General features: G+C 43.7%; 1 protein-coding gene across 2 annotated transcripts in view; it reads left to right on the plus strand.

Annotated features, from left to right (window-relative positions):
* Window positions 1–2729: 2729 nt before the first annotated feature.
* Window positions 2730–12577, plus strand: part of fam222aa (family with sequence similarity 222 member Aa) — a 72795-nt gene continuing 62947 nt past the window's right edge. For both annotated transcript variants that reach the window (XM_054772737.1, XM_054772735.1), the window contains exon 1: window positions 2730–3527. The gene's annotated coding sequence lies outside the window, so the exon portion shown is untranslated. The remainder of the gene's footprint in view (window positions 3528–12577) is intronic.

A 12577-nucleotide genomic window follows, 5' to 3' on the forward strand; every position in this document is an offset into this window, starting at 1 on the left:
ACCTTTGGAAGCCATTCCTGCAATGAAGTGCTTTCTGTAATTCTCAGTGAGACTTCTGCACTTGCTGACTCGGATGGGTTTCGTTTTATTTAATCCGAAAAGGTGCCCGTGCTTAAATGGCGCCTGTACCAGTATTTTTTTAAAGGAAAAGAAAACATACATTTTGGACAAAACAATGCATTTTTATTTTTAAAGAATTTTGTGACATGCAAGTCGAACAGAATAGTACAACAAATGACCTTAATGTCATAACTATCACCTAATTATCACAGCAACAAGAGTAACAATACAGAACACAGGGAATGTGCAAAAAAAACAACCTGCTTGTGTTTCTGCTTGTGATGTTCAGAATAATGCGCCTTGCTTGCCGTGACTGTGGTTGGTTTAGAATGAGGAAGTGTTGCTATTTTGGACAGTGTTATGTAGCCGTACGGTGAAATGCGTGTGCGGTGTTCGAGCTGAGCACTACTGTTGGCCTATTAAGGTATACATAAAGTTTGAAAAGAGCATCAGACTCTGTTCTCCGTGGGAACTAACATCTTCCAAGATGTTAGTTGCACAATACCACCTTCAAGAAGTTGTTTCAATTGGCTGAGTCTGCATAAATTTAGCACCCAAATAAGGTACGCTTACTCCCGTTAATGTCGGAAACAGTGCCAGGATGGAACCAAGTTTGGGTATCCATCCCTACTGGCGACAGGTGTTTTTGCGCACTCCTCATGAGCAAAACTCTCTCAGGTTTGATGGATGTCTTCTCCACACTGCATGTTTCAGCTCTTTCCACAGATGTTCAAGTGGATTTAAATCGGGGCTGATAGAAGGCCACTTCAGAATATAGTCCAATATTTGGCCCTTAACCATTTTTGAGTGTTTTTGGCTGTGTGTTTTGGGTCACTGCCATGTTTGAGGACCTATGACCTTGAGACTTCATTTTACCCTGAACAGATTGAATACACCCTGTGTTAGATGCAGCAAAGCATCCTCAGAATATGTCCGAGTCTCCTCCATGTTCCACAGTAGAGGCGCTCTTTTCTCTGTCTTCTTAAGCTTTGTAGCTTGATGGGCATTTTGGCAAATTTAATTAATTAATTTATTTACTTACTTATATCAACATTATTTCAGTGTTATATGATTGGGGGGTTTTCTTTTCTTCACAGAAGGATACCATCAATTGTATGTATTGTTGTGATTGTAGTAAAAACTACAACCGCAATGAAACATATTGCTGATTAATACCTCTGTGCTAGTCAAAGGTTGTAGTAAGAGGCAAAACTTTCTACACAAGTCTTGTATTAGATCTCATTAATGGAGTGTACACATGTTTTCCACGGAGGGTCATATATAGAAAAATGGTGTGTGGGCCACATATCACCTTTTTGTTAACCACGCTCAAAGCAGTTCAACAGTGGTCAACATGTGTTAAGCAGTTCCGTGTATTTAAAGAAAAAACAGGTGACACAGCAAATACTTACATACAATACAGTCATCTCTCATTTATCGCAGTTAATTGGTTCCAGACCCAACCTTATCAGTGAATTTCCCCAAAGTAGGATTCCTTATTTATGAATGGAATAGTTTCGTAGTTAGATCATAGAAAACCTGTTTACAATCGTCTAAGTAAGTTTTTTTTAACAGTATTAGAACCCTCTAGACATAAAATAACACCCATAACGTCACCTTTAAGCAAGCAATTTGATAATTTTGATAATTTTAAACCTGCAATAAAACCCTGTTGTTCAGGCGATCAAGTCTGGTGCTTGTCTCACCGAACAATTTCTGACACAAAGTGCCCAATGTAGAATACTCCATTCACAATTTGAATCGTCTTTTTAATGGCTTATACTTGTATTTGAATTCATTTAGCCTCTTTTATTACTTGAAAATGCTCAATTTAGGCAAAAAAAAAATAGCTAAAATGTGCTTAAATAGGCAGATTTTTTTGTTTTCTAATAGGCAGTATTCAACCCCAAAACAGCATGATTTATTCATATATTTTTGAAAAACCGTGATAGAGTGAAACTGCAAAATTTGAACCACAGTGGGGCGAGAGACTGTATTAGTAATATCTAAGATTCAACATTTAACATTTTTTTCTCATGTTTTACAATTTTTCAGTATAGCTCCAATACTGTACTCTTTTTTTATGTCATGGCTCAATTGGAAAAAAAAAAAGCTTGCATGCCACAAATGGCCTCCAAGCCGCACTTTGGACACCCCTACTTTGTGCAAATGTGTACCTAATACATTGTTTATGAAGATTAGAGAGCTAATTATCTGATCCTTATCCTGTATTGTAGATATTGTCTGCATGAAATGTTTGTTGGGCATAAGTTAATTTCACCAAATGTTTAAAAAGATTGTCACTCTTATCGCATTGAGTCGTTGTGGTCACATTGAGTTCTGTCAGACTTAAGTAGCGGATGTCACCGTTAACCTTTAACTACCTGTATGCTGCTAAAAGATGAAGGATAAAATGGTGATTGAAGCCATCTGCATTTTGCTACGGCAATTAATGTTCGCTGTTTCCTTTTTTTGCTTTTGACGCCAATAAACAACGTGGTATCAGACGCTTGGACGCCATGCATCTCTATGGTAACAGTCAATTATCGTTGATTGGCCGAGCCGTGGGAATGTTTGTGTTGGCCGGCTGCACTGATTGGTCGGTGGGCGGTCTGTGCAGCCTGACAGGCTGCAGCGTTCCGGGTTATTGTCAGTCTCAGCAGCTCGGCATCAGGGCAGGACCGCCGCATCCCGGATCTGCCAGCCCTTTCATCCAAATTCAACATTTTTGCTTTTTTCCCTGCTCCCTCCCGCTTTTTGGTTGCTGCACCTAAGAGAGCATTACGGGGTACAAGCTCAGCTGGAGATCCACATTGTGGATGTGGCTGCCAAAACACCTCCGAGGGGAAAGTGACGGACGGAGCGGAACCAAATCACCGGGATTTCATTCCATTTGACATCTCCCGTGAGGATTCTTCCTTTTTTTCACACTGTCTTAATTTGTATCAGGGTCCTTCTACAGATATTGCCTCCTCAAATTTGAATGATCATTCTAGGACCACTTCAAACCGATGCGTAACAGCTGGGATCTTTTTCTTGGAATACCGGAATACTGCGTAGCACATAAATCAAGCATCCTGTTTTTTCCACTAACTGCTTCATTTGCTTGGAAATAGCTTGGAGATAGACTAAAAGCAACCCAGGACCTTTCACTTTGCTCCCGAGGCGAGACGTCGATAGCCCGAAGCGCACTTTGCAGCGCAATTCTTCCTCCGAGGACCTGTTTTGCGCTGTCTGCCCCTCCACTAAAATTGGCAGACGAACCGAGAAAAGGGCAAAAAGGCTTGTGAAGTGTTGGATTTAAATCGATACGCCCGGAACAAGAAGAAGAGGATAAAGTTGATCTGCATTTGACGTCGAAACTGCTGGATTGGAGCAGAATGAAGGTTTTCTAATTGGGAGCACACAGCCTCCTCGGTGCTACAAATCTGCATGGAGCTCTAGCCTGCACTACGGAACAATTTATGGTAAATACATTTCGATTTCATATCAGCGCATGCAGTTTTGCAACATTAGACGATTAACTAATGAATGTTAGTAAAAAACTGCTGTCTTGTGTGGGTGTACGCGTGTGTGTGGCTGTGTGTGTGTGTGTGTTTGAGCCATAATTACAGGCAGGTTGTAAAATGTTCGAATGGCTCCAGGAGCCACTTTGAAGTGGAATAATACGGCTCTGAGGCTGGTACCGCGCTACCGCGCCTCCTGCAGGCTCTGATCCAAAGGTGCGAACCTCTTACTGCGAATGTCTGCTGCAATTAGTGCTTCTTCACCCCGGAGTGTTAATGACAGCCACTGTGCTTTTATAGTCTCCCTGCATATTATGGAAGGATTTTTACTGCAGAGCTCGTAAAATTCACGAAGATGTGAGCGTCCAACTGTAAAACTTTTCACTCCCAAGGATGACGGGAGCTTGTGTGAGCGCCACTGTGTGTGTGTGTGTGTGTGTGTGTGTGTGTGTGTGTGTGTGTGTGTGTGTGTGTCTGTAGGCAGGCACAGCCTTGAATGCAAACACACGATGATTATCTCCCAATGTACTTTGTGTTATTTTTCATTTGAATGTGAATGGTGGCTTAAAGACTTGAGGCTTTTGTCGGCTCATGTGAACTTTGAGAGTCCCAGGCACACGGCACACACACGCTTCTATCAGTGGCCACTTTATTAGGTTCTACGCACTATACTTTTAATATTTATTAGTATGGTTGCAGTACTTTGAATGGTTGTCTACAGATGTTTCGATGACAAGTGCATAAATAAAAGGCATGGGTCTTATTCAGTTCTACAGAAGTAGGCTACATCATTTTCCCTTTTAGCGGTAGTGTACAGTATGGGCAGTGGGATGGTGGGAAGATGCCATCTTCTGTCTACAAAGAGAATCATTACTGCAAATCATTGTGCAAATCGCCACCAAATTTGGATAGCACCCAATTTTGCAGCCTCATATCTCATGCAAATATCTGACCTTTATGAAAAATCATGTTATTCACAGGAACATAAATAAATCCACACGGACACAACCTTCGTGTTTTGCTAAAGCTTCTTTCTTGAATTCAATATGAAACTATCAAAGTGCTGGCACTTGCAATTTTGTGTGGACTCATAGCTGATTATTTTGCAGCCATAGTCAATAAAAAAAGCAGAGGCTTGCGGTGTAAATGTGTTCGTTAGCAAAGAACTAGAGTCACTTGCTGATGACGTCATAGATGGGTGATGGAGCTGGACGACAATGACCTTTAGGAGTGAGTTGAGGCATGTTTTGAAATAAAGACTCGTTCCGAACACAGTTATACTCATAACACGACAAGACTGAGTCACCAACACGTGTGATTCGCCGCAGAATGATACAAGGGCAAACAAACTATTTTGGAAGGCAGGCCGTACAATAACCAGACTGTGTACAAAAACCAATACATATTTTTTACACTAATTTTTGCTGAAAACTGAATCCTAGGAAAAACCGTGGCATAGGAAAATTGAGTTTCCAGTGTAGAATGTTTTAACATTATTCTCACAATGTATCTTTTTGTGGATGGAGCCAGTCTGTCTCTCTCTAGTCGACAAGCAGCTTGCTGAATGTAATATGCCCCATTCCCCCTCGCCCCCCACACCAGTCAGGGCACCTGCCATGGAGCCTTCCTGGCTGTATTGAATAAAACATCCAGTGATGTATGAGGCAGGGGGCTGCACCCGAGGGGGCACAACTGCCTCATTTACTTCCTCCACTCTGCGCCTCTGACCTGCTGAGCAAATTGTGCTCATATTAGCTCTGCGGCTGTTCCTCACCTAAACAAATAGTCTTCCCGGCATAATGCCTGCCTTAACTCAACATGATGGTTGGACGAGGCAGCGGGAAACAGCATGACAGAGAAGCTTTAATATCTAGGTCACTGAATTACCTTTCTGGTGTTCCTTTTTTCCATCTTCATTCTCTGACTTGCTCTTGAGATCTTTTATTGTTTTCCTCTCACTTCAGACCTTCAAATGTCCTGGTGTAGACTGAAGCTTCAACTCATGTTTTGTCTTTCTGGTTGCTGCTGTTCTTCCAGTTGGTTCTCCATTAGTCCACAAGCATTCTTAAGAAATACAGTTGAAACCTTTCTTTATTAAGTATCCTGGAATGTTGACTAGTAAGCAACATTTTGACGTTCTTAACTGACACACAAGTGTAAAAAGAAGCCTTTGCCTGATCATATTAAAAAACAACAGCTAGTGTCATCATCCTTATGTGTGACATTTAGAGAGAAGGCATGTGTTGCTCTTTTTAACCTGTGACGTGAGGTTCATGGCTGATGAGGCACTGACTTTTTGGAGGGTTTTTTTTTATGTTGATAAGAAGAAATAGAATACAATAATTCACTTTAGTCAAAAAAACAAAAAAAACGTTTCAAATACTTCTTAGTCTCATTTAGTATTTGTATTAAAAGAAGACATTTGTGGTCCATCCATCCATGTTCTTCCGTTTATCCGGGTCCGGCTCACGGGGGCAGCAATCTCAGTAGGGAAGTCTGGACGTCCCCGGCCACCTCTCCCAGTTCCACCGAGAGGACACCAAGGCGTTCCCAGGCCAGCTGTGGGATATAATCCCTCCAGCGTGTCCTAGGTCTGCCACAGGGCTTTTTCCCGGCTGGGCATGCCCGGAACACCTCACCAGGGAGGCGTCCAGGAGGCATCCGGACTAGATGCCCGAGCCACCTCATCTGGCTCCTCTCTATGTGAAGGAACAGCGGCTCTACTCTGAGCCCCTCCCAGACGACCGAGCTCCTCACCCTATTTCTTAGGGTGAGTGCAGCCACCCTTCGGAGGAAACTCATTTCAGCCACTTGTATTCGCGATCTTTTTCTTTCGGTCATGACCCAAAGCTCATGACCATAGGTGAGGGTAGGAACATAGATCGACCGGTAAATTGAGAGCTTTGCCTTCCGGCTCAGCTCTCTCTTCACCACAGAAGTCTGGTACAGCGACTGCATTACTGCAGATGCTGCACCGATCCACCTGTCGACCTGTCGCTCCAACCTACCTTCACTCGTGAACAAGACCCGAGAGACTTGAACTCCTCCACCTGCGGCAGGACCACATTCCCAACTCAAAGGGTACAATCCACCCTTTTCTGACTGAGAACCATGGCCTCGGATTTGGAGGTGCTGAGTCTCATCCCAGAAGCGTCACACTCAGCTGCAAACTGCCTCAATAAACACTGAAGGTGACAACCCAATGAGGCCATCAGGACCACATCGTCTGCAAATAGCAGAGATGAGATCCTAAGCCCTCTGAACTGGATTCCGTCGACGCCTTGGCTGTTCCTAGAAATTCTGTCCATGAAAATTATGAACAGAATCAGTGACAAAGGGCAGCCTTGGCGGAGGCCAACGTTTACTGGAAACAGGCTTGAATTACTGCTGGCAATGCAAACCAGGCTCCGGCTCCGAATGCCTTTTCCAAGTCCACACAGCACCTATAGACTGGTTGGGCACACTCCCACGTACCCTCCAGTACCCATGCAAGGGTGTAGAGCTGGTCCAGTGTTCCGTAGTGAAAACCACATAGCACCTCCTGTAGGCTAGGTTTGTACCCTTCTCTCCAGCACTCTGGAATAGATTTTTCCAGGAAGGCTGAGGAGTGTGATCCCCCTATAGTTGGAACACACCCTCTGGTCACCCTTCTTGAAAAGGGGGACCACCACCCCGGTCTGTCAATCCAGAGGTACTGTTCACGACTTCCACACAATGTTGAAAAGACGTGTCAGCCAAGACAGTCCCTCAACATCCAGAGCGTTGAGGAATTCAGGGCGAAACTCATCTACCCCCGGAGCTTTGCCACTGGGGAGTGTTTTGTCTACCCCAGATACCTCAGCCACGGTGACGGAACTGGCCGCGTTTGCCTCCTCAGACTCTTCCTTTATGGAAGGTTTGTCAGTGGGATTGAGAAGAGTATCAAAATATTCCTCCCCCTGTCCGACTACATCCTCAGTCGAGGTCAGCAGGCTTCCATCCCAACTGTAAACGGTGTGGACCGGGCACTGCTTCCTGTTTCTGAGGCGTCGGACGGTTTGCCGGAACCTCTCAAGCTTGACCGAAAGTCCTGCTCCATGGCCTCACCAAACTCCTCCCACACCCGAGTTTTTGCCTCTACCAGCGGCAAAACCACGTGCCACTTGGCCTGCCGGTACCTGTCAGTTGCTTCAGGAGTCCCAAAGCCATCCATGCTCGCTAGGACTCCTTCTTCAGCTTGATGGCTGCCCTGCCCTGTGTTAACATTTGTGGTCTTATCTTTTATTTCTATATGAAGTACACACATCCTATCTTTCTCCAGGAAAAGTTCAGAAACTTTGTTGTAAAAGTCTGATCACCTTTTGGTGAGTTTGGTTATACAGTAATCACTCGTTTATTGCAGTTAATTGGTTCCAGACCTGACCGCGATAAGTTAATTCAATATTACACTTCAATGGACATATATAAATATTCATTTTATGTTATCATTATTCTTTTCATGACAGGTCCTCCCCCGACTGCATCTCACAGCTTTTTTAACTATCCTGTCCTACAAATGTAAATAGACGTTAACCACTGTTATATATTGAAAAACCTAATTACAGCTTGTAGTTTGTATGAGTGTCTTTTCACATAAAGGCATAGTCTAGGCTTGGGTGTCTGATTTACATTCTGTTATTCTTTTAGGAATGATGTTGACTTATTGCTGACTTAGCCACATTGTACTGAGCAGCCAGGACAGAGACGTGTGTGCCACTTTTATCGCACGCAACTTTTACGTCACATTCATTCATGAATGACGCAGGCCTGTTGATGCATGTGTGCTGATCAAGATGATGAAGTTGATAACGCTTAATGTGCGTTGCAACCACAAGAGACCTGTATTAGAAATACAGTATTAGAAGCATTTACATTTGAAAATAAGAGAAATTTTCCCAAAAATTAGGAAAAACATTCCACCAGCGTTTCCACCAGTACCACCTCTCCGCCCCCCACGACTCGGCTGGTGTGGTGCTGGTGTACGGACCCGCCTGCCTACTGTGTTATTTTACTGCCGTGGTTCTTTTGTTTTGAAGGACTGAAGTTAAAATACTGGCAACTTTTAAAACGGGAGGGTGCCAGGAAAGACAGTAGTTTCCCGGTGAAAACGGGAAGGTTGACAGGTATGCTGTGTGAATGTCGATCATTCGAAGCCATAGTTGTCTGTTGAAGTGTTTTAAAAATGCAGAGAAACAAAATTTCCTGCTTTTAAAATTACATTGTTCTCATGAGCGTACTCCTGAGTTACTCACATTTGTAATTTTCCCCATGATTCCTGAACAGCGCATTGATGAAATAATGAAACATTAAAATGAAACTGTATCTGATACTCATTAAGACTGTCTGCAGAGAATAGAGAATATTCAAGCAACATATCATCCAAATTAATGTGCCTTTTCTTAAATTACACATCAGTTTGATTGATTGATAGTTTGGGCGCTTTAACATATTCTGTGCTTATTAAGACAGCTGCCTGAAGTGAGCAGCACTCATGAATATCGTTTAAGTTGCTGAAGTTTAATTTCCTGCTCTGTGTCTTAATCTCCTCTTTAATCCCTGCATGGTTTGATTGTCTCAACACCTACCCAGAGGCAGCCAATCTCATTTTAGCACTTAAGATGACTAAAATAGTCCAGACGGTGTGTGTGCGTGCACTTTTTACTCTGATTAATAACATTTAGGACAGATCTCCAGTCCACACATTCGGTAGCTGTAAGAAAAGAAAAACATACTATGCCTTTGAACCAGACAACTAAAAATCTATCTTAATAACTATGAAACATTAGCAGACACATCTCCTCTTATAGCCACGCCAACAGCAGCTCATTAGACTCTTGATCAAAGTGTGTCATTTCCTGAAAAGTTTCATGCACAGGCAAGCAAAAGAGACATATCCTTTCTTGTGCTTTACACTTCTACATGATTTAATATAACCTTCATCGGCCCGATTGTTGCAGTAGTACAATTTGACATGAAAAAGCATACAACAAAAGCATTACACACTAATCATCACTGTGGTGGGACGAACACACCTGTCAGCCAGTCAGTGTGAATGTGGTGAGGTGAGAAGATGGGATGTGACATTACATGGATGGTTTTGTGTGCGTGTGCGTGCGTTTGTGTGAATGTCTTCTCTGCCCATCTATTTTAGAACCGGGTGCTTGACCCCATGCTCTCACTGTGCCTGCACTGTGCGTATCACACGAGCGCCTCGTATTTTCTGCCCCGTCTGTTGGTATTGAAGTATTGTGCGTATTCCTGTCTTGACAGCGGAAGAACATTATTATTTTTGCAAAGGAGGAGTTTACAGATAATGTAACAGATCTTGTATTGCATCCCATTAAGCTGCATCTAATGTACCTCAGTGTACCTAATATTTTCATTCTTCAGTCTTGCTTTCTCCTATGAGATGTTTTACCTGACCACCACTCTGCTTTAGACTGGCCAAGATTGCATCCCTTCATTAGCACGCGTCTAAGCTGCTCATGTTGCTCATGACAGACACCAACGATCCCCTGACCTCGCCCTATCTCTCACCTCCACCCTCCTCATCCTCTGTCACCCTGAATGGAAGTCACGTCTCAGCAGACCTCTAGGTTAATGTGTAGCCTTTAATATGGAAAGGTTAAGGCGAGCTGCTGCATTTTTATTGTCTGAAAACACTCATGTGCTTTTCATATGTGGTTAATAAGTACAGCATTTACGTTCCTCACGATACAATAGATACTAATGTACGCCCATAGGGTTAATTATTGGACTCCAAAGTTTGTTCCTTTTCCCAGGGCCCAATAAGTCAAGGATTACTTACCATGGTGCGTGATGTACTTTGTATGATGTACTTTGTGAGAGTTGTGCATCTTCTAGTTAACTCCACCCCAGTGAGAGAGGTAGAGAGGCAAGCTCCTTCCCAAGTGTTCCAGGTGCTGAAGGATAAAAGCATATCTGACACGCTCCCCAACTGCGAATTTGCTCTCCTTAAAACAATGCCTCTCCTGCCATCCTCATGCTCACATTGATTTGTTCTGGGTGACAGCGCAGACTGCTGTGAAATCACCTCAACGTCATTGATCTCAGAGAGAAGAGGCTGGGCTCAAGGAGTCTTGCGACTGTGAACAACATGGGAAAATCGTCCGCGTGCCCTCTTCATCCGCAATGACGGTCTTGGCCGTTGTCTGATCAGCCCGCGCTGTTGCTCTCCAGCTAATGTTTCTCAGGCTAGGCTACACTTGTGTTTTGGAGGCCCGTACATGCTGTTTGATTCACCATTGTGCCTCGCCGTGTTTCACATTATCTGGCGAACTCTTTATGGCTGCTGTTTTCCATGCCAGAAGCAAGGCTGGTTTTTTATCTCATGCAGGCCTCTGATTAATCTCCCCCCCTATGCGGCTGTACTTTAATCTTGAACGGGAGATATCTGATTCTCCTCGGCTATTGAGGAAGATCAAACTTTAATGGAACAAGGAACTGCACATCATCCTAATCTCCATCTCCCTGCATTTTGGCCGACCGCTCTCCCCCCTCAGGCTTTGTGTCTTTCTGCAGAAGCAGGAAATACATCAGACAGATAAGATGTTTTCCCTTCATGCTTTAGTAATTTATTCCCTGTTGACAATAGCCACCACTTTACATCTGTGCTGTTTGATTACCTGGTTGAGGGAATAGCAAGGAAAAGTGGGGAATTGGCTGACATTTATAAATGGCCCTCCTGTATGTCATACATCTACTCATTTGAAACTTTTTCCTGGATGTTTTAATTGGGGTTTGTCCACCCTCTCTGTGTATTGGCAAGCAAAAGATGGGGCAATGTGTGACCCATGTCATCTGTCTATATTTGCCTGAAGGGAGATACATCAGCTGCATGGATGTATCAAGGTTCAATGTGTTTGATTATACTGCAGTCAGCCCAGGAATTAGCTATTGACTTCTATTTTCTCCTCCCTCCCTCCATATCACCAAATAACACTACACATTATGCTGACCAGGGTTCGGGCTGTAGCTGGCTGCCTACATATTATATTGTTACAAATGCATAACACTTATTCGCTGTCACACCTCCTGGAGACAGTTTGTGTCCGTGACAAAAAGAGGCTATTACCCAATTGTAAGGCGCTTGCTGTAAGGTAATGAAATTTCCACCGACTGCAGAAAACAATGTTGTCTGGTCTGGAGTGTAATTGCAGAAGCCACCTCACCATTTTTTTACCCTCCGAGTTAAACATGAATGCAACACGATTTAATAAAACTCTGGAGATTTTTATCATTTATTGGCAGCGGTGACGGTGAGCTGAGGCTTGTGCAGATAAAACTCATTTCATTTACTTGGTGAATTTTAACCATGCTGGAGACCATTTACTAAAAGACACAGCGCATGACCCAGGGCACATTTATGTATTTGCATAGGGCTGACGCAGGTCAGCTATATTGTTGATATAAAGATCCTATTTCCTTAATCTAAATGGAGGAGTCTGGAATTTCCGTCATTTTCTCCCGGCATGTTATTTGTGTCAAGAAAAGGTTGGAAATCCAGACGATATTGGACCCTAAGGCCAAAGAGCTTGGGTGCCTGCTTCCACTCACATATAAAAACATAGGAACATTGACATGAGGACATGTATGGACACACACACGCACATACACACACACACACACACACACACACTCCTAGCCCTGTTTTATTACCTCCTGCCTGCTGCTGGAATTGCTTTCCTCCCTCGAGTGAGCCAGGCAAAGCCGGCTTTATTGTGTTAACCTATTTGTGTGTCAAGAGCGATTGCGGCGTTCTTTATCTCTGTTTGTATTCGGACGGGGAGGACGGCAGAGAGCGAGAGAGAGAGTGGGGAAGGCGGAGAGCAAGCGATCGTGGTGGGGGTGAACGGAGTGAGGGGGGGGGGCGGGACGGTTACACACAGGAGCCAAGCAAGCCACTGGAGTTAGACGGATGGCTGGTCACCTCGCTCCACTCCGGAGGATAATGACTGGTTGCTTAGCAATAA

This window comes from Dunckerocampus dactyliophorus, chromosome 4 (assembly GCF_027744805.1).
Source record: "Dunckerocampus dactyliophorus isolate RoL2022-P2 chromosome 4, RoL_Ddac_1.1, whole genome shotgun sequence".
Lineage (NCBI taxonomy): Eukaryota > Metazoa > Chordata > Actinopteri > Syngnathiformes > Syngnathidae > Dunckerocampus > Dunckerocampus dactyliophorus.